The sequence below is a fragment of the Ammospiza nelsoni genome, chromosome 5 (genome assembly GCF_027579445.1).
Source record: "Ammospiza nelsoni isolate bAmmNel1 chromosome 5, bAmmNel1.pri, whole genome shotgun sequence".
Taxonomy (NCBI): domain Eukaryota; kingdom Metazoa; phylum Chordata; class Aves; order Passeriformes; family Passerellidae; genus Ammospiza; species Ammospiza nelsoni.
Window position 1 is genome coordinate 36656692 of NC_080637.1, and position 24201 is coordinate 36680892.

The window sequence follows — 24201 nt, forward strand, 5'->3', positions numbered from 1 at the left end:
GAACAGAGATTTCTTTCAAGAGTGGTCATTATCAGACACAGAAATTTGAAAAATTATCAGTGTCATTGACTACATCTGAAACATAATATTCTTCCCCAGATTTCTCTTCTTTTCCCCTCTATTTTTATTTTCACACTGAAGTCCGTTAACGGTTATCCAATGTCATACACCTAGCAGATACATCATCCTTTTTTTCCAAAGGTATTTCAAAATACCTCAAAACCATGTGTGTTTTTCCTTAAATTAATATATTCTTACCAAACCTTTAAAGAGATGACTTTCTTAGAGGTCCCACACATACAAAACACTGTGACAAAAGAAATATAGCAGTCAAGCCAAAATCTTACATCAGTGATGGCCCCTCCATCTTTCTTGAGAAGTGAGGAAGGGATGTGCCTTGCTAAAAGAAATCTCCTGGGAAATCCCAGTTGAGCCATCTCTGCCTCTCCTGAGACCACTGCATTCCTGCTCATACCAGTGTAATTCCCATTCATAACCCAGCATCTTAACTCCATGCAGCACCTAGGAGAAGCTGCCTGCATTATTGCTGACAGAACTCATACTTCAGAGTCAAAGATTAAGTTTTGGGATTCTGGCCTATTTTTAGCACTGCTTAGGCTTAAATGATGAACTCACTGTAAAAGTTAGTCATCCATTTGAACTCTTTCTCAAAATATTGTCAGAGGAGGGACTGAGCCTGATAACTCAATAACTCTTTTCTCTCACACAGGGCTTTGCCTATGCAAATTTGATTTCTCATCTGTTTGGAGTAACATGAACTTCTGTTTCTCACATGCCTGAGAGTTATGCGGTAAAGCATAGCCGTGCTACAACTGTGTCCTTTTTTTCCAGCTTGAATTCCTTCTTTTCCCATGATAAGCTTTCAGGATCAGCTGATAACAGATTGCTCCTCCATCATCTCATTAACCGTCCTTGCACAAAAATTCCCTGCCCCATCAACTCTCTCCTGTAAATGTGGGGTAAGACACTCACATTCACTCCAATCCTCTTCTGTTCATCTGCTTCATGGTTGCCAGATCTGAGAGTGATGTCTTTGAAAAAAAAAAAAAGCCAGCTTGGTAAAGAAGTTGTAAATCATGCCACAAGATAGAAAACTGTAAATCTGAAACCCTTGACATAAGAGGGAGTGGTTGCAGATAAAAAGTACCTTATAAAAATAATTATCTCAGCTCCTTAGGCAGAAGTCAATATAAGCAGTTAGGGGAGGTGATGCTCATGATATCACACTCTACAGAATACACAGTACTTGGGTAGGAATCAAGGCATCCTATTCCTGATCTCAAAATAGTGTGACTCAATCAGTCATTGCCCCAGTGAGGAAGCAGGACAAAAGTATTTTGCATTCAGAAGAATACCAACCACTTATATTTTGTCTCAGGTGTCATAGAGGGTTGTAACACACCAGTACCATGTCAAAGAAACATATAAGAACATGGAAAGAGTATTGGGTCTCAGACATTGTTGGCCAAATAATGTTTTTTTCCTTGTTGTTCTCATACCAACACAGGGACACACAGAACTCTTCAAATGCCACAGAAAAAAAATGGGATAAATCGCATTTGTGTGAACATAAAATTCAGATTCTCTGTCAAAGATTCAAGATCACATTGGGAAGCAAGAAACAGCAGCTGTCACAGACCTTCCCTGCTGAAATGAATACAAATTTAAGGAGTAAAAAGGAGCTGTAAAAGAAAAGGCACAGTGCAAATCTAAACCAGAACTGTACACTAGGAAATTCTATTTTGAATGGAGGGACAGGTTAGGGAGTGAGAAAGACATGGAAATACAAGCCAGAGATTGGAACTGAGAAAAAAAACTAACCACCTTTCAGGCCAGTGTGTTTGAAGCTACACAACTGTATTTCAGCAGAAAAGGAGAAAATTGCAGGATGGCAGAAGAAATATCATGCCTCAAGGAACTATAGAAGACCTCAGGAAGGACATTTTCTTAAATGTGATTTCAGGAAAATATTGAAAGGAAAACAGAGGAGCATGAAATAAAAGAAAATCCCTGCAAGAAAAAATAATCACAGGTTTCCTGAAGATTTGGTGGGAGTCTCCGTTTTTATGATAGAAAAAGGCAAAAGTATTAAAAGTTGGTATTAATCTAACAGCCTCACCTAGTTTCCTCTCTAGGCAATTCAGAGGAATAAGCACTTTTAAAGTGCATCTCACCTCATCTTCTACAAGACTTCCAAAGTAAATCAGACTAGTGGTGGCTTAAAAGTTCCTGTGTGTCTTTGTCAGCTAAAAGAGTGAAAATGCTCAGATGAAAATATCTAGATTACAGATGTCTACATATAATTTCCCAAAGTGTCTAAAACTCCACAGGGAAATTTCAGAACAAAAAGCTATGAGACGGAACAGTTTACACAGGTGTTCACAAGGTCCCACTTCAACATCACATGCTGACACGTAAAGTCAAATTGTTTGACATTATATTGGAAAAACTTTGGTGTTTAAAGTACAGGTAAAAAAATCAGATGATAAAAACAGCAAACAAGAACCAACTAAATCACAACAGAGGTGCCAAAATGCACCTGACATCACACTCCTAATGAAACAAGAGTTGTCCAGCCTAGTCTGGAGAATACAAGACTTCTGTTAATTAAAACCACAAAACTATCAGAGAACCCAGAAGTAACACCATACACTGGAGAAACAACCCAGAAGTAACACCATACTCTGGAGAAACAAAGGTCATTTGAATTGTAACTATGAAGAACAGAAGAAGAAAGTGCAGAACAGAGTAGATTCCGGGCTTAAGCATTTTGTTCAACCCAGGTGTCTCAAAGAAGTACTTTTGGGAGTATTCTCCACTTCTTTCACTCGCGTTAGATAGTTTTCTTGGCTAAAGGTAATTATTGTCTCTTTTTCCTTTTGAATTGCTATAACCAGCTCTAAAACCAGCTCTTTGCAGAGTTTTATCCTGCTGCATTGGCACAGAAATAGGAAATGTACAACAGCAGAAGAAAGCTGGTTTTTTTACCTCTAATAGCAAAACTAATACATAGCTGGGAGAACTAAAAAAATCAATAATATGATTGGGAATATTAAGTTCTTCTGGTTTTTGAGAGAAAGACCAATATGAAAAAAATTAAGATATCTTTAGCAGCAGCCCAGCTTCAGCTGAAATAGAAGGGGATGAGGACAAACTTGTGTCTTGGATTGTGACATGTAGACACCCAGAGGAAGCTAAACGAAAATTAAGTGCTGAAAATTAAGTGCTCTGGAAAATATTAAGAAAAATGCTTAGCAGAACAGTCAAACTGCTTAATAAAATTATTTAGGGGTAGCAAAGGTCTGAATGGAGATTCACTATTTTCAGCAGTCATTCCTGCAAGCTGTGCTTACTTTCTGTCTTGTGGCACCCTAACCATAAAACACTAAGGTCATGTTTCCTGTCTGGCAGAGTAAGTATTTTATGAATGCCTACAAACCAGAACAGCTTTGGCTGGAAGGAGTCACAGAAGATATGTTTATCTGGGAGGCAGGCATTGCAGTTCAGAATATTTTTAGAGCTGAGACTGAAATAACTACACTTACAGAGAGTCGCCTTAAAGCTGGACTCCTGGGTTTAGGGCAGATACTGCATGATGCCAAACTGAAAAATATGCTCTGGGCTTCCTGATTTAAGGAACTTCTAGAGGTAATAATAAACAGGACTTCAAGCCCATTTTTAGGTCTCGTAATAGATCCAGCGCAAGTAGAGTATATAGCAGCTTTCCTAGAGAAGCATTTAGGGAACATTAGGGAAGCATGTTTTTTTTGGTTTCAGTTGCCTCCAGACCTAATAATTAGCTGAGTAAAAATTATTATGTATATTGTATATAAATTGTGTTTTTTACACAGTGACTGCTGTGGTGAGTGGTTGGTTTTCAGATACCTGATTCCTGTGGGGGAACTGCAAGGGGAATGCAGCACAGCATGAAATCCCTGCAGAGAGTTTGTCGGTGTGCCTAGCCCGCTCTGTTCAAAAGAGGACATCTGGAAGTTGGGGAAAAAAAGGGAGGAGGACCAGAGGGCAGTCACCCTGACTAAGGAAGAAAAACAATGTGTCCAGTGTCAAAAGAAAAGTAAAATTAAAAATTAAAAAAGTAAAAAATAAAAACCAGTGATGAGATAGAAGTGTGTGGAATGCGCCTCTGTGCCTCAAGAATATCTCCATCTCTGAGACATTGCTGGTACCATGCTCTAAGGATGTCCAGAATCACAGATTGCTGAAGCTGGACTCTTTCCACTGTTCAGGGAAAACATCTCTCCCTGCGTGCTTGTGCTGTTTCATACTACCCCTCAGACATATGTTGCTGGCCACCATCAGAGACAAGATGCTGAACTACACCGACTCTTCATGGCTTAATTGCAGCATTACCTTTGTTTCTACATGCATTTGTATCTGCCTATTTTTCTTCTCAGTAGGAAAGCACTTTCAGTGTTTTGTTATAAGTTAGAAATAACAGAACATTAGCCTTCCTTCATTATCTGGTCTATGCATTTGTTTTGTACCCTCCATTTAGTGTTTTGCACATTGCTTCTCACTGCAGAACTTTGCAGGTTAAAAGAAAGAAGGTGTTATGGAGGACATAACACAGGAATCCATATTGAGGACCGAGAAAACAGTATACACAAAATGAAATTTCTGCCCTCAGTGCCTGCCTGCCCTCTGCCACACTTCCAAATTCCATATTAATAATGTTCTAAACATTGCTGGAATTGCAAATAAAAAGTAGTTAGTGACATGCAGTAAGGTCAACGCAATCTTTATTTTAAATGCTATAATTAAAATAAATGTTGTTTTTTCACCACTGCCACAAGTAATCAGATGAAAGAAGGAGCTTTATATAAGTGGAAAAATCATTATAGTTTGAGTGTCTTTGTACACTAGTATTAGAAGCTGTCTATAGCTGAATAAATACTAAATACTTCTTTATAATGCAAGGTAGGTTGTGTGTATCAGCTTTAATAGCTACTAACTCATTTAACTGGAGGGTGACATGAGGCTAATCAAAGGTCACCCGAGTCCTGGTTGATGTTGAATGGGAGTTGACAGCTTTCCAGAGTAGTGCACAATTCATAGGGAGCATTTTTTTTTTCGTGCAATAGCAATATTCATCTGGGATTGACACAATGCTGAGTTTCAAAACTATTAATTCAAATCCTTAAATACTCTGGAAAAGCAGACAACTTTTCAAGTCTTATCCTGGGGATGTGTTCACCTGACAAAGAAATTCTGGTCTCAGGCAAATTACTGAATTCCAGTTGCAAGATGTTTCATAAATAGCAGCAGAAACTTGCTCAGACGGCAAAATACAGATTTTGTAGTTTCAGTTTAAAATGACACAGACCACATAGTTTAATAGAAAAGAAGCATGTACTTTTGCATTCACAGGGACAAAACAATAGAAAACATGAGATAAAACAGGAAGGTATGGGAACATTTATATTTAAGACTAAATAAGAGATACTTCAAATGTGCACAGTTCTTTCAAAGCACAAAAAACCTAGTGGTGACACGGTGAATGTAAAAGAACAGATTAAAATGCCAGTCCTTGTTTTTTAAAATCCCTGTGTCTGACAGCATCATAAGCTTGTATTGGTGTGGTATATTTTACTACCTCTGAGAGTAAGAGTTTGTTGCTCAAATGAGTGCATATACACGCTCTCTGGCAGATGGAAGTGTTGTGATTGGGCATGCAAAGTGATTATCCTCCCCTGCAGACATGCTGAATACAAGTGAGGTTACATGTGGAGACATGTAGCCTATTTCACAATTGTAAAATATTACCCATAACAAAACCACACCTTTTCAATAGATCTTGAAATAGTTCTGTCTAAAGAGCTCTTACAGCCAAGGTTACCCTTGAGTATGTAACACACACACACACAAACAGGTTCTCTTAGGGTGTACTTTGGAAAGTGCTTTAATACAATGTACCATTATAGAAATAATTATAGTGGATTTAAGATCAGGTCAAGAGGAAATGTGAAACTCATCAGTTAGGGGGAAAAAAATGAGAGGAAATATCATACAATTAGAAAATAATTAAAATTGTAATGAACCTATCTCTGACAAGGATATTTGTCCATGAACCCATGGAGAGAGGGGATGTTCTTTGAAAAGATAATGAAGTAGATAAATGCTCTGCCATGTGGCTACAAAGGAAATTAAAAACTCTTTATGTCAATGTGTAACAAAAGTAATCACAGAGGTTTTGCAACTGTAGGGTAGAATATACCTATAAATATGTCTGAAACCTACGGCTGCCTAAACAGCCAACTGAAATCCCTTAATCCTCCTTCTGTCAGTCAGTAAAAATTGTTCTCTAGAACAACATCTCCAGGATGGTGACTATAATCACTGTGGAGGAGATGGTCACTGTACAGAACACACAGTCAGAAATGTTCCTCCTATCTGTATCTCCATTTGTAACACCACTCTGAGTTTCAGCAGCACTGGATTTGAAAAATTAGTGAAGGAAAAAATGGTATGTAAGCTTCACTGCTGCCAATCTCCTACCATTACCACCAAGTGGCAGGAGCAGGGTACCATACATTCCCAGAGGAGAGAGATGACAGAAGTCATTACAATTTCTAAATGCTCATACCAAGGAGAGAAAAAGAAACCCACTGAAACTAGTAATGATTCAGAAAGGTGGAAATGGCATTATAAAATCTGAATGAAACTTTCCATTCCATTTTAACAACTTTTAAAAAATTAATCATTGAAAACTAAAATATTTCATCTTTTACAGTTTAAAATTTCAGCTTTTTAAACTACTGTGGGAAGAACTTGAGGGTCAGGGGTCTGACAGAATTTGTCTGATAGAATTCTCTGAGTTTTGCTTCATTCCCATCATCCTCTCTTCACTTGCTTTCTATTTGGTGTCAATTCTGTTAGCTCTTTTTCTGTTTAACTACACTCCTCTTTAGTATGCACCCTCTCAAATTCTGATATCATTCCTCTTTGGTTTTCCTGACATCCAGAAAGCCTTGACTGCAAATGGGCCTCCATGAAGGCTTCATTATCACCACGACTGGCAGCGCTAGTTAACCACCTTGAACATCAGGAAGCTCAGAGAATCTGAGACAATACCAGAGCAGAATTTCTCTTTCTTTTCCATTTTCCATGCTGCCCCATCTTCCCTCTCACATTTTCAGTTGGCTTCTCATTGCTGATGAAGTAGAAATACTGTTTCAGAAAAGAGAACATATCCACCCTTAAGTATTTGTGCTGGTAGTTAATGCGTATTAAAACCAAATTACCTTCAAATAGCTCTCCTTTGCCTTTCCCCTTCCCTGATATATTAGAAAGCTGTGCTAAAACAATTTGTAGACTAGTTTTCAAAGGGCAAAATCTCACTCAGGGCTCTTTTATTCCTGATTAGCCTGACCACACATTCAATAAAGTGCAATTAAAGATCTGCTCAGCAGTGAGAGTGTGGGAATTAAAGGGAGAAAACCAGGGCCTGACTTTTTTAATTTAAAGTATTTTTCCATCACAGTAATCAACAATATAAAGGTTTTCTAAGGAAAAATTCCGCAAATCAACCACATTCTACCTTTCTTCAAGTCTATAATTTTCCTTAGTTTGGATTTTGATTGTATTGATTGTTGGTTTAGTTTTGCACTTTCAATATTTTTGGGTGTTTGTTTTTATAAAGCTCAAGTCTGTGAGTGGAAAGGAAATGTTTCTTGCACAAATGTGTTGCTGTATTCATCCTTTCTAGTGGTACCTCTATTGAAGTAAATTGATTAAATTTGCAGAGACATAGTCAATTCCAAACACAGCAGGGACTTGATTTCTAGACAACAGCATTGTCCTACTTGTCCTCTACTGTTGTAGTCCAGTAGAGTTAAAATGTGTGAAATTTAGTCTACTCTCAATCGATTTATGTGCTGCTTAAGCAGCATCAAGCAATTCTCCCTTTCTGTGTAGATCTATTTCATCATTTTGACAGTAAGGAGCTCATGATAGTGGACAGTGCAAATTTTTAGCTATTTTGCATAAGAGAATTCTTGATTTAGCTTGTTTTCCAATAATTTGTGGATATCTATTATAAGGTAGTGACTGAACTACCATCTGCTGAGGGTGGAAAATATTTAATAACATCCCCAATATGGTGGAACTAGTCAGTTAATATGCAGGTAGTGTGGGAAGCAACCCTTCACACAGATGTTAAGTAAAAAATAGATTGTTTACACTTATATGTGATAATTAGGATCACAATAAGATGACAACTCCACTTAAATAACTGAATTCTATTAAGTCAAATGCCCAAGAAGAGTTTTGCTAAATATGTACCTTAAATATTTGAGATGGGAATGAAATAAGAATCAGACAGCACGTTTAGGATCTAGGTAGAGAGGAGCTGCTGGTTTCTCTAGCTTGCAGCTCAGTTTCCTGAGGTCAGAGGTACCTCACCAAGTTACTTGAACAGTACATTTATTATTCCCATTTGCTTGCCCAGGTATCCTTGCAGTTTTTCAATACCAAGTTTTATCAATTTAAACTTGATAATCAATCCAAATAGAGTCCAGAGCCTGGAGCAGGGGCTATATGTTAATGTGCACTTGAGCTTCACTTTGTGTAATGTAATCATGCTGATATTGTCCAGTGGACAGCTCTGGTGACAGATGCAAAAGAACCCTGCTAGTCTGTGATAACCAGCTTCTGCGTTGCCAGCAGCATGCAAACTAGCTAGCTTGAAGGCAAGGCTCATGCAAAGTGCAGTCAGAGCCAGACGCTGTCAAGGGCAGCAGACAGCTGATGATAGCAACACATGGTCCTGTGCTCTGTTTTGCTCACAGCAGCTCCCAGGAAAGATGAGCTGAATGCTGCTGATACCAGGAGAAAAATGGGGTATGTGGCATGCAGGAATCTGCACCAGAAAGTTCTCTCTTATAACCATCCCTGCTTTGAGCCTTTTGTTTGGGCACTTTGCACAAACAGGCATTGTAAGCAAGGTGTATGCTAATTGAAAGTACAAAGCTAGTACTTGTGGATATATAGTTTATCAGCTCTACACCCAGCAGAGCCAAGATTGAGGAACCACTGGTAATCTCAGCAGCAGAAGCCTCACCATGTGTTTTCTGAAGACCAGACTTTGTCTCTTAGGAGGCAAAGGGTTGACCTTTGCTGCTCCCTGGAGTTGATTTTCAGTGTGGCTGACCTGCCATAATCCAACGCTTTTTAGTATTTTCTGTTTTTTATGTTCATGATTTGCCTCTTTATTCTCTAAGACCTCTGTCCCAACATTCCAGCCTCTTCAATTTTACCTTTCTTATCTCAGGTGGCTCTGTTCTCCGGACTGTTTCACAGCCCTTCTGCACTACACAATTTCTTCATCAGCCTAAGCCAAGGTTGTGCAGCTGGGCCATATTAGACCTGAGCTGAGCCATGGGGAAGGGAGGGTGTTAAAAGGAGCCCACAGAGCAAGTGGGTTACAGACACTCAGATGTAGCAGATCAAAAGTTGCCCTGGACCAAATACACTGAACCTTTTATTTCTTTCCTGAAACAGAACCATTACTCTTTTTGCTCTCCCACCAATAACTTCCATCCAAGGGCCCCTAATGACAATAGTGGCAAGCTAGTACCATATAACAGATAGCAAAACTCATTTTTACCACTATCACTGAAAATGCATTCATTAACTGCTTTGCTTGGAGCTTATCCTGGCCAGAAGAGTTGTTAGACAATATGGTCAAAGTGCCCTATGACAGCTTGGTGTTGGATGCCCAAGATTAGGTAGGGATGATATAAAAATAATCTGTCTCCTCTTTTTCTCCTTGTATCTCGGACACCTTCCTCCTTGAAAGAACCTTTCCATCAGAGTTCCTCCAACTCAGAATATTATAGAGACAAAAAACTAGCTCAAGGGTTCTTTCCTTTTCCTAGGGAACTGCCTGCCAGAAATGGGAGGATGACCATCTCTACTAGCATTACATTTACTTAAGCATAAGGTTTTGTCAGTAAATAGAGAGAGGAGTTCCTGTTGCAGGACTCGAACAAAACCAGGGGAAGACACGAGCCTTTGTTTGAAATCTTCTACTGAGATTCTGTCATACAGGAGTCCAGAATCCAATTATCTAACCTCTCATTTTTGGTGTGCTAAATGTCATTAGAGATAAACATAATTTGATGGTTTTTTTAATAAACTACACTTAAATGCAATCATAACTTTTTCTTCAAGGCATAAACTGATTATTAAAAGAAGGAAGGAAGGAAAAAGTTCTATGCCTCAATCCATGAGTTGCATAATTCTGTTAGCTAAATATAATTAATGAAGCCTTTGAAGCAGCATTACAAGTTGCATCAAGAGCCAGAGAAAAAAACAAAAGTCTACTACCATGTGCCTAAACTTTTTGGGTTTTGGTGGTTGGGTTTGGCAGTTTTCTTTGGTGGTTATTTACATGAGGAGGTCAAAAAAGTCAAAATCACCTAACTAATCTAGCAGAGTAGAAAAATTTGCGCTTCACATTACAGTCACTGAAGCTAATGGAAAATTTGACAATTACTCCAGTGGAAAAAGAATAAGACACTTAATTGGAAACATTCAAACCGTGATAAGAATATACCAACGCTAAAATGCAATTCACTGAAAATTCTCTTAGGTTTTAGAAATAATCTGATCGAGAATTGGAAGAGAAGAATCTATTCAAAGTCAAAACATCTGTGTAAAAAGCCTCTTTCTGCTTTATTTGTTTGCTTGAAAAATTAATTTAATGCAAAAGCATTATTCAGCATAAGTGAATACAAGAATTAATTTAAATATCTTAGCTATTCACTAAAATCCCAGTGAAACATTCCAAATTTTCCTAGTTTGGGGCTGAAGTCAAATCAAGCCCATCCAAAGCCTTTTTGCCTTTTGCCTAATTAAACGTTATGTGTGTGGAGGGTAAACTTGATAAAGTATAATAGACATAAATGTAATGTTTCCAACAAGAACCAAAGTATGAAAACAACAGATAACAGAACTCCTTTCTGTCTGGGAGGCTTCAGTAAGGTGCTGCTGAGTTCCCAGACCTTTACATCCTTGAACCAGGCACCTGTGAGTTTTCTGGATTGTGTTCCCTTGCCTTTCGTGTACTTAGTGGACTTTTTGGGCAGCCATAACTTGTTCTCAGCACCTGGAAATTAAAAATTTTCACATATGCATCATTAGTATTTGACAAATAAAAGGTACCTGAACTAAACTTAGAACATTTTTATGCTCTGGAAAGCTCAAAAGTTAGCAGTATAAAAAGCATATTCAGCCCTGTTAAATGGAGCCTTCTCACCCCCACTGCTGACACCATCACCTTATCTCACCAGCAGTGCTGTACATCACCCAGAGACCAACTGGCATCCAGAAATACTGCCTGAAGTGCTGCAGCCGTATGTGCAGGTGTTGAAAGGCATTTTAGCAGGGCAAAGCAAGCTTCACAAAGGACCCATGGGCTTCTGTTTGTTCAGCCCTGCTGCGCAGGGGAGGCCAGGGGCAACACTGACACCTTCTGATAAGAGGCGAGTACATCCATTGCCTTGCCACTGCAGAGAAAGAAGCAAGATGCTCTGCATCTGCAGGAGTGGGTGGTTCTCACATCTATTTCTATTCTATTTCTGCAGTTTCAGGCATCTCCCCAAGTCCTCTCAAACATTGCACCTTTTCAATATTCAGCTTGATGCAAGTTTCAGCTTAAAAGAGACACAAGAGAGGGAAAACAGGGGGATGAGGGCTGGCAGAGACCTCCATTGGAAGAACCTATCAGAATAAATGTAACTGCGTTGTTTCTATGCTGAGTTCTTTCCATTTTTAGAAGTTCAGTTGCAAAATAATACCAAATGTGGGAATTAGATTCAGAAAGTCATTAGGTCATTGGACACTGCAGATAAAGAGCCTGAAGAAATAGACTTGTTTTTCCAAAATAATCATTTATAAAGAGACACAGATTTAACTTAAAAGGGAGGGTTATAAGGTGGTTAAAGAAGCAGAAAATAAATAAAAATGCTTGGGCTAAGTGAAGAAAATTTTATTTTGCACATACAAATTGTATCACATTGCTTACGGGGAGAAAACCCAAAATAGAAGAATCTAAAAAATGGTGTTCACTGGAGTGAGTGTAATGGGATTCTGTTTGCTGCAGGAAATCTGGGAAAATACAATGCACTGGTTTTCCATTCATATTACCATAGTCACAAAATCCACTTAGTGCTAGTGACAACAATTTGAAACTCCTGTTTATGTTTTGTCCAGGACAAGCACACATCTGAGATCAGTGTAGGATTGGAGTGTACATTATAAATTATAGTAAGATCAAGTCACCAGTGAGTGGATTAAGAGTAAAAGGCACTTGATATGCTCAGATCAATATCCTGCCCTTGTTCTCCCCAAACACATGCATCACAACAGGTCAGGCTTCATACAGAACTCGGATTCCTGCCAGGCTAGTTTCTTGCTGAAGCTGTCTATTCTGGAGGTAGGAAATCAGGGAAGTGTTAGGGGAGGCTGCTCTTTTTTCAGCCAATGCACCAGAGATACTTTGCAAAGGAAAGTACAGGATGGGCTGGTACATGCTGAGTTTCAACCTACTACTGTATCAGGGCTCAGCTGCTATATTTATTTATTTATTTATTTATAATATTATATATTATCTATAGATATTATTTTATAATATATATTAATAATTATATTTATTTTTATTTATTTCTTTATTTATATGTATATATATGGCAGCTGCAAAACACTTTTTTTTTTTATCCTGCACAAGAAATAAATAACCTCATTTCTCAGTTGTTTTATTTATAGGATGTGGCACTGCAATTATGTTTCATAACTGATAATATGGGGCTCAGGAGTCCTAGAGAATAGTAGTTGGAAATAACAACATATATTCACTTATTTTTTCAGCTAAATAGCCATAGTAGTCATGGAAACTATTTTAATTAACTGAAGGGGTCTAAGTTCCTTTTTTAAAGTGTGGCTTTCTCAAACATCTTAAATTCAGAGTCATAGGATAAGCTAAATTGTAAGGAGTCCAACAGAAAAATAAACAAAATCAAAAAAAGCCAAAACAAAAACCAAAGCAAGCAAACAAACAGAAGAAAAAGGTTTACTTTTATTTTTCTTTCTTCACTATCTCAAGTTTAAAAGCAGCATTGATTAGCAAGGAGGAAAATTAAATGTCTTAGAATTTTAAATCAAGATGCAGGAATTGTTTCACTATACCAATTCATGTTTAGCTTTCTGAGGCTTTTTTTTTTTTTGAGATCATTAATTCGTTCTATTATTTCTCATTTTTAGTTGGTAGTGAAACACTGATTTTACTATGCTTGTGCACATGGTAACTCCAGTATTCTTTCTTAGGAAAGAAAGATCCTTCTAAAGAACAGTTAGAGTGAAACCCAGGTGCTCAGCCTTGCTGTGGACAATCCGAGCAACATCTCCCCAGACTGCAGCAGCCGCAGAGGGGCATACATTCTGGTATTTGCAAATTTTCTCTGTGAAGAAAACCATTAATACTCATTGCAGGAATTTCAGATCAAAGTCATTTAACAGGATAAGCATTGGGAAAGTACCAAATAGACCTGATTTGTGCAGAAGTCTATATCCAGCAACAATTTTAATACATGTAGATTGCTTTTCATGTGGGAACTCTGTCTCAGTTTGGCTTTCATTCTTTCTTATACAGCTTTAATATGACATAAGCCTGGGTACCAAAGTAAGATTGGTCATTTCAGTGGCTGCTTTTTATGGCACACTTGCATTACTGACTGATGCCATTACTGCAGCTGTATACAACTTCAACAACAACATATCTTTTTTGCACAAATGATGTCATTTCCTTGTTCTTCTGAGGAATACAGTAGCTTATTCTCCTAATGAATTATATATCAGAAAAAGACAGAAATCTGTATTAGTTTCTCTATGTTTTTTCCACATAGGCTATTTCATGTAATTGAAAGATGAGGAGTCAGTTTATTGTCTGATGGAAACTGGCAGTTTTAGGGCTCAAGAAAGCAGTTGCAGAATATAACCATCTCTATTAAAATTTTAAGAAAAAATTTAAAATTTCCAGAACATCACAGTAAATCTATAAAAAATTTTCTTTCTCTAAGTGCAGTAACACAGCAAATAAAGGGAAGTATAGGTGATTTGTCTAATGGACAGCATTGCCCACATTATAATTTATTTAGTTTTCACCTTACAAAATATTTTGTTGCTATGAATTAATCCAAAATTAAAACCAAGTCCAAAATGAAAAAATATAAATCTTTAAATCAAAGCAAGCACCCAGCATAACATCCTTTGAAATATCCAGCTTTCTTCTTAGTCCAGCAGTTAAAATGACAATGGCTATGATCCAGAGGTACCTGCCTGTAATTTTTGGAGAGTAATCTTGTATGATAATGAAAAATGGCAAAGATAAATTTTAAGGAAGAATACAGAACGGACCAACACCAGGAGAAAGATCAAAGTATTGTGTAGAGCAGCACAGAGTAAAAGTTGCCAAGGTCAGGGGAACACCAGCAAAATGCACACCACTACTGGATTGGGCAGCGACCCATTGGACCAAAGCACAATGTCCTTGGCTGAGGATACAGTAAAATTAGAGTGATGGCAATATGACACAGCTGAGTCAATGCTGGCATCCTACGTAGTATACAGCAGGGCCTTCCCATTCAGCTTCCTACACTTTTCCTTTCCCAGAAATGCAATGACATTTGTATGTGACAGAAGAACACAGCATCCATTAGTCTGCCATCATAGACTGCTAGGCTGGCAGCATAGAGCAGTGGCCCTTCTAAGGTCAGATATTTTTCATTCCTCTCTTAATGTTCATGAATGCTTTCATACATTTCTGACATTGATAGAGAAAAACTGCAATCTCAATAAAAGTATTGAACCTTGAAAATTAGACTCAAATTTATGTGGCAGTTTAGAAACATGATGCCTTATTCCAACAGACACACATCTTGGAAGCACTGGCAAGGAATTACCTGATTAGGTTTCTCATGATTAAAACACACTGCTGTGCCATCTAGAAGGAGCTCAGAATTACTCAGTCTCCTCATTTTTTTGATGTATTATACTTTTGCTTTTGTTTCTGTGCCTCCAATATTCTTATAGTATTGTGTTTCTTAATTTGAACTTATTTTCCAGGTCATCAATTCAGTTGTCCAATGTTATTGTCCTAAGGATTTACAACCAGATAGCTGTTTTTCAAGCACTGTTTTTCTCTGCTTCTAGTTTTGCCTCAGCTTTCTATAATCTGAAACTAATATTTCTATTGTGGTCATATAAACTCTATCACTCAGTGCAATCCTGTCACACTGAGTAAGACCAGTTTTACTTGGTAAATGAAGTGCATGTTTCCAGATGCCCTGATATTTTACATAATAGAACAAAATGAAATGAGATCAAATCATACCAGATCAAATAGAATTGGATAGGAAGACTGCTATTCTCAGAAGAGGTTGAGTTCTGAAATGTCCGTCCAGAAAGTAATCCTCACTACATTTATTCACACCAGGAATAACATAAAAACTTTAGAGTTCAAATCTAACCATTACAAACTCTCAGTATCCCAATCCTACATCGCTCAAAAACTTTGCCTGCTTGGAAATCAGAAAAGGATGCAGAGATGTCCCTGCAGGGCTGTTGATACTCGAATAGCTCCCAGGACAAAGAAGTTGTTTTTTTCACAGTCCGTCATCTGGGACTGTCAAAAAACATGAACATGAACAGGTGAAGCATGCTGCCTTCTCAGCAGCAGCCAAAGGGCTTTTCCAGAAGTCCCTAGAGGAATTCAAACCTGGTTGTATCAGAGTACTGACTGGGAGAGAGCTAATGTTTTTCATAGTAGCTTGTATGGGACTATGTTTAGGATTTGTGTCTAAAAGAGTGTTGACAACGTAGGGACATTTTAGCTATTAGTGAATAGTATTTACACAGGATCAAGGATTTTTCTGTGTACAGAATGTGTAAATGCATCATTTTGTCCATGACAGGTGTAAGTAGAGAATAGACAGAGTCCTCTTTTTTTCTCCTGTATCGCCTGAAGCAAGATTTTTTGAAAAGCACATTAAATTTTGCTGCTCTCAGCTTATAAATAATCTCCAAATGACTATAAAATATTCTCATGTGTATGATCCTTAAATTTCCTTGCCCCCCCTGGGTCATTTGAGAGCATCAAATTGTGCAAAACTGGTGTACTATAGAGAGGGAGTGAATACCAACAAGATGCTCCTTTACCCTGGCAACCAAAGTTCTGGAGACAGAATTATTATGGGAAAATATGCCTCTAATAAATATTTTCTGGGTTATGCAAACTGGGCATTGTTCTCTTCCTCTTGCCCTTGAACCCATCTCTCCCAAGGCTGTATCTCTTTTGAGTAGCACTCTTCTCAGCCACCACTGACAAAAATCCTGTGTATGTCCACGTGCCTACACTGAGATGCACAAACCTAACCTATTTTTCCCCAGTGAAAGAAAAGGAGAAAAAGGGAGTAAAGGCAAGAGGAAGAACCTGCAGCAAACCTTTCATGGTTCAAGCCTGAAAGATCAGGGCAGGCTGCATGTCATGCAAAACATCAACAGCAAATCCCCCAGACAACCCTGAGGCAGCCGAAAGGAGGGAGCTGGCTAGAAATGGGGTTTTAACAGATGGTTCTGCTGGAACAGATTGAGCTTCACAGACTTGATATCTCACAACAAGAGGTGCAATATGAAAATGAATCCAAAGCTTGCATGAAATTAATGAAGTTGGAGGAGAAACATTCATTCTACATTGGGGTAGGGTAAATTGTATATAGTCTTCTGTGTAGCTGATTAGGCAGACCAGGAACTACAGCAATGAAGCTGAAATGCAGTTGGAACATGAAGAAGAGCTCTGCCAGGGGAAGCACTGAGAATTCTGGTAATCTTTTGGGCATGACTCATAGATGGAAGTGACATAAAGACTGTGAAATCAAAGTTGTGTCAGATATCAGCTAGGCAATATTAGAGATGAATGTGAGACATGATGTGAGGATACCGGAGCTGTGGCTGTTAAAATCTCAAATCAAATGTTATATCCCCAAAATATGTGGCAATGGAGTTATTATGACCCTTCTACATGACATTAACTCATCTATTGTGTTCTCATTTCCAGAAAGAAGTGGTTTAATTTTATTTAATCTTCTGTAATAAGTCACAAAATACTGGACTACTAATTGAATAGAATGCTTTTGATCAGGAGTTCTTTGGCATAGTTTTCCTTCCCAGTGTGTCTAAATATCTTATAATAACTTTCAACTCAATCACATATAAATTTAAGCCAGATTAGAGTTCATGTGTTCTATGGATATGTTAATCCCATTCTCAGTTTATGTCAATTTAGGAACTTGCTACCTCCCTGAATATTTTGGATGCAAATTAAAACTCTTTAAACATGACAATATTTCATAGTTTTCACAAATTAATTGAAATAGGTTAGCAATCTCATTGTCAGGTGCTAAAATTATGAATCAATATGATTATGCTAGTTACACTTTCAACCCATATTTGTTGTAAATACATATGGAAAACATAGTGAAAAATTAAAACAAAGACCAGGAATGAAGGTTCATTCACTGCAGTGCCTTCAGGGGGTCAGTGTTTCACCTGTATGACAGGGATGGAATGAGCTCAGTTAGGACAGGCAGGTTTCACCCACTGAAGCTGTCTGGCTGTGAGCAGCCAGCTGCAGGACCCTATGCACTTTCAAGTTCCCTGGGTTCAGGAGAGGATTGCTCTTAGCTCCTGGATCTGAAGATGAAAACAGATTTCATAGGTGATGGAGTTACTACAGTGGCAGATTTTGTGGTGTCAGACTTCCAAGTCTGGCCATTTTAGCCTTCCAGTTGTTCTATCCTTTATATGCTCCACCAAATTATAGGTTACTTTGGTATGTTTCAGAAAGGTTATTTGGCAGATCAAATTCCCATTCTTAATTTATACCTTCAAAGTTAAGACAGCTACCTTATGAAAAAAGCAAATTTTCTTAAAAGAAAAACACATACATGTATTTTACATCTCCATATACACAGACTTTGGACTTCTTTAAGTGAATAAGTCTTTCCTCCATCTTTTTCCAATCCTACAATGATGGAATGACCTTCATTGGAAATTGGAAAAACCTCTGCCTGTGAGATGAGATCTTTCTATGCTACTGGAGTCCCCAGCCACTTCCATACAGTAAATAGCCCAGCGTCCATGGCCCTTCATTCCTATTTTTCCCTCTCTGGGTGAAGACAGAAAAATAAAAAATTAAGCTTAGGCAGATCTACACTGCATCAGTCTGTTACAGAACAATTAAATTGATGTATTTATGCATTCTTAAGTAGAAAAGGAAATGTTGGCAGAAGAATACATGGGAGCCAACCTTATCAGCCCAAACTGGAGAGAAGGTTTCCTTTTGTATTTGTGTTTGATCTTCATTTTTGTTAAATATGAAAGGCTGCTTCATTCTGCCTAAAACAGCCTACCCAAAGCCGCTGATCTAAAGTAAAGCAGAAGAGAAGGTGTATGTGTAAGGACTTATTCCAGGAAGTCTTTCCAGGAGCTGCACTAATGTTGTGCTCTGAAGAGTTTAACATTACTTCATCCAGTTGGTTTTAAAGTCTGATATTCACAAACTTTGTAGAAGAAAGACTCAGCACACCCTCTGAGTAACTTTCCACTTTATTTTTAGTCTTTCTGAATCAAGTGACAGGGGGGAAGTGAGAAAGGCAGTTGCAGTGGGGGAATATTTTAGAAATGTCAATAGGCTGTCAGTAAAGTCCTAGAAACCAAAGCTGTGAGCTGCTTTTATTCCCTGCCCCTGCTCTGAGTCCTTCTACATCCCAATCATCATACACAAAGCTCTCAATAAGAAAAGATTTGTGGCAAAATTCCTACCACTGCTGCAAGGCATTACAAAAGTACTGGTTCCTTGGGGCCAAGAGGTATCAATGCACTTCACTAGCCAAGAAACTCAATAGGCAGAGAATGGGTGGAAAAACCCTCATGTAGTCCTTTGTAATAATGAAGGGTTAATAAGTAATTAAGAGTTGCAGTATTGAATATGAACAATATTTGCTTTGTTGCTACACACACCCACCACTTCAAGGCTATAAGCTAGAGTGGTAAGTAACCTACCTTATGGCCTGCTGGGATTTTTACAGCTGATTAAAAATTTATTGAAAGGTCTATTAATAATTTATTAACTTTATACACATTTTTAAAGGTACTCTTAGATTAAAAGTCTGATAGAATAAACTTATGATAGAAAAACAAATTGAGCACTTACCTTAACAAAAAAGGACCTTATTTAACTAATACTAATAAAAATTAAAGTTGTTTTGTTTCAATGGGAAGGAGAGAAAAGGAAGAAGCTCATGTGTTTTGTTGAAAAAAGTACAACATTTACAAAATCCTCTTATTTTAAATAAAAGAATACTTTAAAACTAGTCTTTGAAATGGGAGGAACATTCTTAAGAGACTGGGTTTTTAAGGGGACAGGTGGGTGGCTCTGGAAGACCTGTCTAAAAGGGGTGGGATGAACATGACTCAGTATGGCATTAAGACAGCACCGCTTTATTTCTGCACTTCAGAAGAGTGTTCCTTACTTGTTTTTTTTTGTTTCATTATAGAAAAGGATGGTGTGAGCAGCAGTGTCACTTGCTGTTTCACAAACATTGAATAAAATATTTGTCTTTAAAATATCTTACTGTAAGATGTCTTTTTTTCTGTTGGCTGACTTACACAAGAGTTGGAAGTGAACAAATTGTTTTACTGTTCATCAGCTCCTGACATTTATTCTAGTTGTATATATAGAGAAGATAAAAAAAGAAGAGGAAAAACTTTACATATCAGGACAAGAGAAAGGTCAGATTACTATTATCTGCCATGTGCTTCCTGCCCAAGAAGCAGAGAAAAAGAGCCGCAGGAAAAAGGGACAAATATGATTTGTTGTGTCAGAAACACAAGTCTGAAATAGATTTATTGGCATTGTTCAGCATATAGACAGTTGTGACAGTGACAAATGGACTTTCTGAAGGGAATCTAAGGGGTTTGTTGTTGCATGTTTTCTTGGAGTCAGGAAGTACCTTGCCGCTATCCTGTCATAATTATCTAACAAAATCAGCCATTGATTTTTTAAAGTATGTTCTTGAAAAGTGACTTTTCTCTACAATGTCTAGCTGTATGCTTTTAGCACTTAACGCAACTACCAAAATATATTCCTACATTTAAAAAAAAAACAATTCAGCAACAATTGTGGAAATGCCTCAACCCTTCTAAGCTGAACCCTCTCTCCAGTCATGCCAGACCAGCTGTCCTGTGCCTGAGTATCTGTCACAGGCACAAAATTGCAGCACAAAGCCCACTGGGTGCTAATGTGACTATCAGGGGAAATGTTTCCAAGCACCAATCCCCCTCAAAAGTGCACTCCCAATGACCTAAAATTCTGTCACCTCTTCACTGCTCTGCAGCCCTCTATCTGCTACTAGCACTGCTGGTCTCAGAGCAGAAAAGATGCCAAAATATTACTCAGTGAGTGCATGGGAGGCAATCTGCACAGTGAAGGAGCAGCAGGCTGGCACCAAAATATATGTCTCATGCTGGATACAAAAATGCATGATACCTGACCGCTGTAGCCAGGCACAAGAGGTGCAAGAGGAAGAATTGCAGAGGAGGGAAGGGCAGGAGCAGAGCAGAGGGGGCACAGCTGTACACAGCTTCCTTACCTGGGCCTGGGGCAAGCAGGGAAGGAGATGAGAGATAAAGCTTGTTACCAGGCACCTGAGCTCCCAGCACTGCCCCAGCTCCTTTAGACATCTAATTGCTACTTTACAGCCAAAAAAGTAGCTCCAGGATCACCCCGGTTCTGGCTTTTTCATCTTTTATAGCATTAGATGAATATTAGAAAAATTAGGATCTAGTGCTTGTGAGAGTCCAGGCTGACTAGTTTCAGTGTGGACAGCCGCCTGCCACAATTTGATATCTGGGGTGCATATTGACCATGCACAGAGCTGTACCCCTGCTGTTTCTCAGGAAATAACATAAATGGTAATCCCAGCAGCTCCCTTTGAATGCAGGGCCTCAGTGAGTGAGGCCAATCAACCTGTTTAAATCTGCTTTGGTTGGTGCTTTCAAATGTGCTTATATACTTTCACTGCTTAATGAAGCTCTCCAAACTGCAGTTTGACAAATAGAGTAGAATGTTTTCCATCACTGAAAAGCTGGGGAAAAAGTAAGATAATGAAAAATTTGTCCCATGATGAGCCATTTAGAGTCATATTATCTGTCTTTTTTTCTCACAGATTTTAAACTTCTCTTTCTCTGTTTATGGATGTAATGAAAAAATGATGTTTTTCTTTTCCAGGTCACTTAATGAAATTAAGTGGGAATATGCATGTAGTGTTTGTGTAATATACAAAAGTCACCACTTTACTGCATCCATTCAGTCTTGTAGGTTGAATGTAACAAATGTATTTATTTTTTACCACGTTTATTTTTACACTCAGCTGTGACATACAAGAACTCAGTTATAAATGACATCTTAGTATTATCCCTGTACATCAGTTTATCTCTAAACTTTCTAAAGAAAATTAATGTATTACTAATATGAAATTGAATGAAATGTAACTCTTTTGCTCTGAATCCATAAAAAACTGTATCCTGTACCATTGAAATTAATATGACTGCTTTCATGTGCTCAAATGAGACCAGGAGTGGTCCTCTGGTCATCTGGGGCTTTGATAGAAAGAGAGATTAGCATAAAGTTAATTAAACTCAAGATAAATCATTAAACCAAAATACAAAGAAAGGTAGACAAGAGAGAGCCTAGAGAAACATGAACTCTAAGAACAGAATTAACACAAGGGAAAAAAGAGAAAAACTATGATTTTATTTTGAATTAAAAATACAGATACACAATACACACACATTTATTGCATGTCTGAGGCACAAATAGTTTTCTTTTGAAAATTTTTGGTCAGAAAGAAATGAAGCAGTAAGTATAAAAACCTCAGGTACTCTCATTTCCTCAAATCAGTAACACAAGTGAAGACATTGAACAGAGTACTGAAGAGCAAGGTCTCATTCTCTTTAGGTATTTTCTTTTTTTCCTTTTACTTTGGTTGTTTGGTTAGTTGGTTGTTCTGAGGGGTTTTTGGTTTGTTTTTTTTTTTTTTGCTTTGTGTTTATTTTGGTTTGGGTTTTTTAGTGGGTTGATTTAAGGGGGATGTTTTTGGGGTTTTGGGGTTTTTTTGGTGGGTTTTTTGGTGGTTTTTGTTGTTTTTTTTTTTGTTTGGTTTTTTTTTTTTTTTTTTTGGTTTGGTTTGTTTGTCCACGCTTTTTATTGTGTTATGTACTGAAAGTTTAGGAAAAGAGACACTTAGAATCAGTTGATAAACCAGGCTCAAGCCCTTCTCTAATCAATATTCCATTTTACAGACAAAGAGAAAGGTTGTTCCACTGTCCAGAACAGAACAGAGCACGAAAGACCAGCATCAGGGTGTGCCAAGGGCTGCAGTTGGGGCAGAGCTGTGTAACGTGAAAGAACAGAAAGCAAGAACTGAAAGAAAGTGATCTGTCATAGAAACATCATGTTCAAATTAGTAGTATAAGGTTTCCTGTCCTTCCTTTCTGTCTCTGACTTTAAAAACCTCAAAACACTCTAATTCTGGACCTCATGCTTTGCACCAAGTCATTGAAGGCTGATTTTTGGTGGACCTTCATTTTACAGAGAGAAAAATTCCTAATGGAAAATTTCTGGCCAGTGACAACATCAACAGAAAAAGATTCTTGCTGGAACTTATGAGTAAAGTTTTGAACAGATTAATCAGGTGAGAGCAAGAGTCAAGCTTTTTGTTCACTAGATTTGCTGCTAATTGTTCATGTAAGAAGGCACAAATGGGGAATCATATCATCCCTCACAGAGAGATGTCTTGTTGCTCCTTATTCCTATGTCAAAACAAACACACATGTACACCCTCCTCCCACCATGTACATTTTTTTATCTATTAATCTAAAGAGATACATATATTAGTCTTCATGTCTACTATCTATTAATAGAAAAAGATTTTTTATATAAAAGACCTATGACTCCTGATTGTATCAAGTTTCCTTCCTAAAGGCATCTAACCCATCTGCACAGTTATCACATTTTTCTGATCCGTTGTCCTCCTTGCTATTTCCATTGGTCTCCAGCTACCTGCATGGTAGCTATGGCTGTCTTCCACCATGGTGGAAGCTGGAGCTGTGCCCTGGTTCTGCACCCCTGGCCCCACTGGAAAGTGTTCACTTCTCAACCTGGAAGATAGCCTCCATTTTATTTCCTCTATTTCCTTTCTTTGGAAAATGGCGTCGGTCAATACATTTTGCAGCCAGCCATGTACGACACAGAAGTATAGGATTTATGAGTAGATGGACCGAAGGTAGAGTAATAGAAAATAGAGTTGGGAAAGAGACTAAGAGATCATCTACCATACAGAAAGATTAGAGTGTTCTTCCTATCTCCAGACCTTAGAAAGCCACCCAGTTTATTCTAGCCATCACTCAAAGATGGGAAAAAACCAAACACAAAAAAATCCCTCAAACTCCAAACAAAAAACAAACCAAACAAAATCCCCACAAACTACTATACACAGCATTTTATTATTCAACTATTCTGCCTGCTGTAACTCATTTCCTAACCCCTGACCATGTTGCAAATTAAGCTTATTGCTTCTTGTTTCAGCTAAAGTGAATATGACAAGACAGTTTATCATCATAATCTTGGAAACTAACCTTCCATGTACTTAGAATCTATTGACGTGACTTCTTTACTCTAAACTAGATAACTCAGCTCCTTCAGATTTTCTTCAGAAACCATATTATTTAGACCTCTGATTATTCTTGTCATTTTTCCCTGTGTCTTGTGCTACAATCTTCTCTCACTGCATTCAGATCCAAATAACAGCACTATTCCAAATCTTAAAGTATAGATATTTGTACATACAAGTGTGATATTCATGGGTTATTTCTTTTTTGCTTTGTTGGGATTTCTTTTTTTTCCAAAATCATTGTATTTTTATATGTGTTCACTCTGCCATCAACCACACCCCTCAGAGTTTAGGCAGGTGCTCCCTGTCCTCTGTCTGTAAAGATTATTTCTACATAAACTTTACATTTATCTTTATTAAATTGCATCTACTC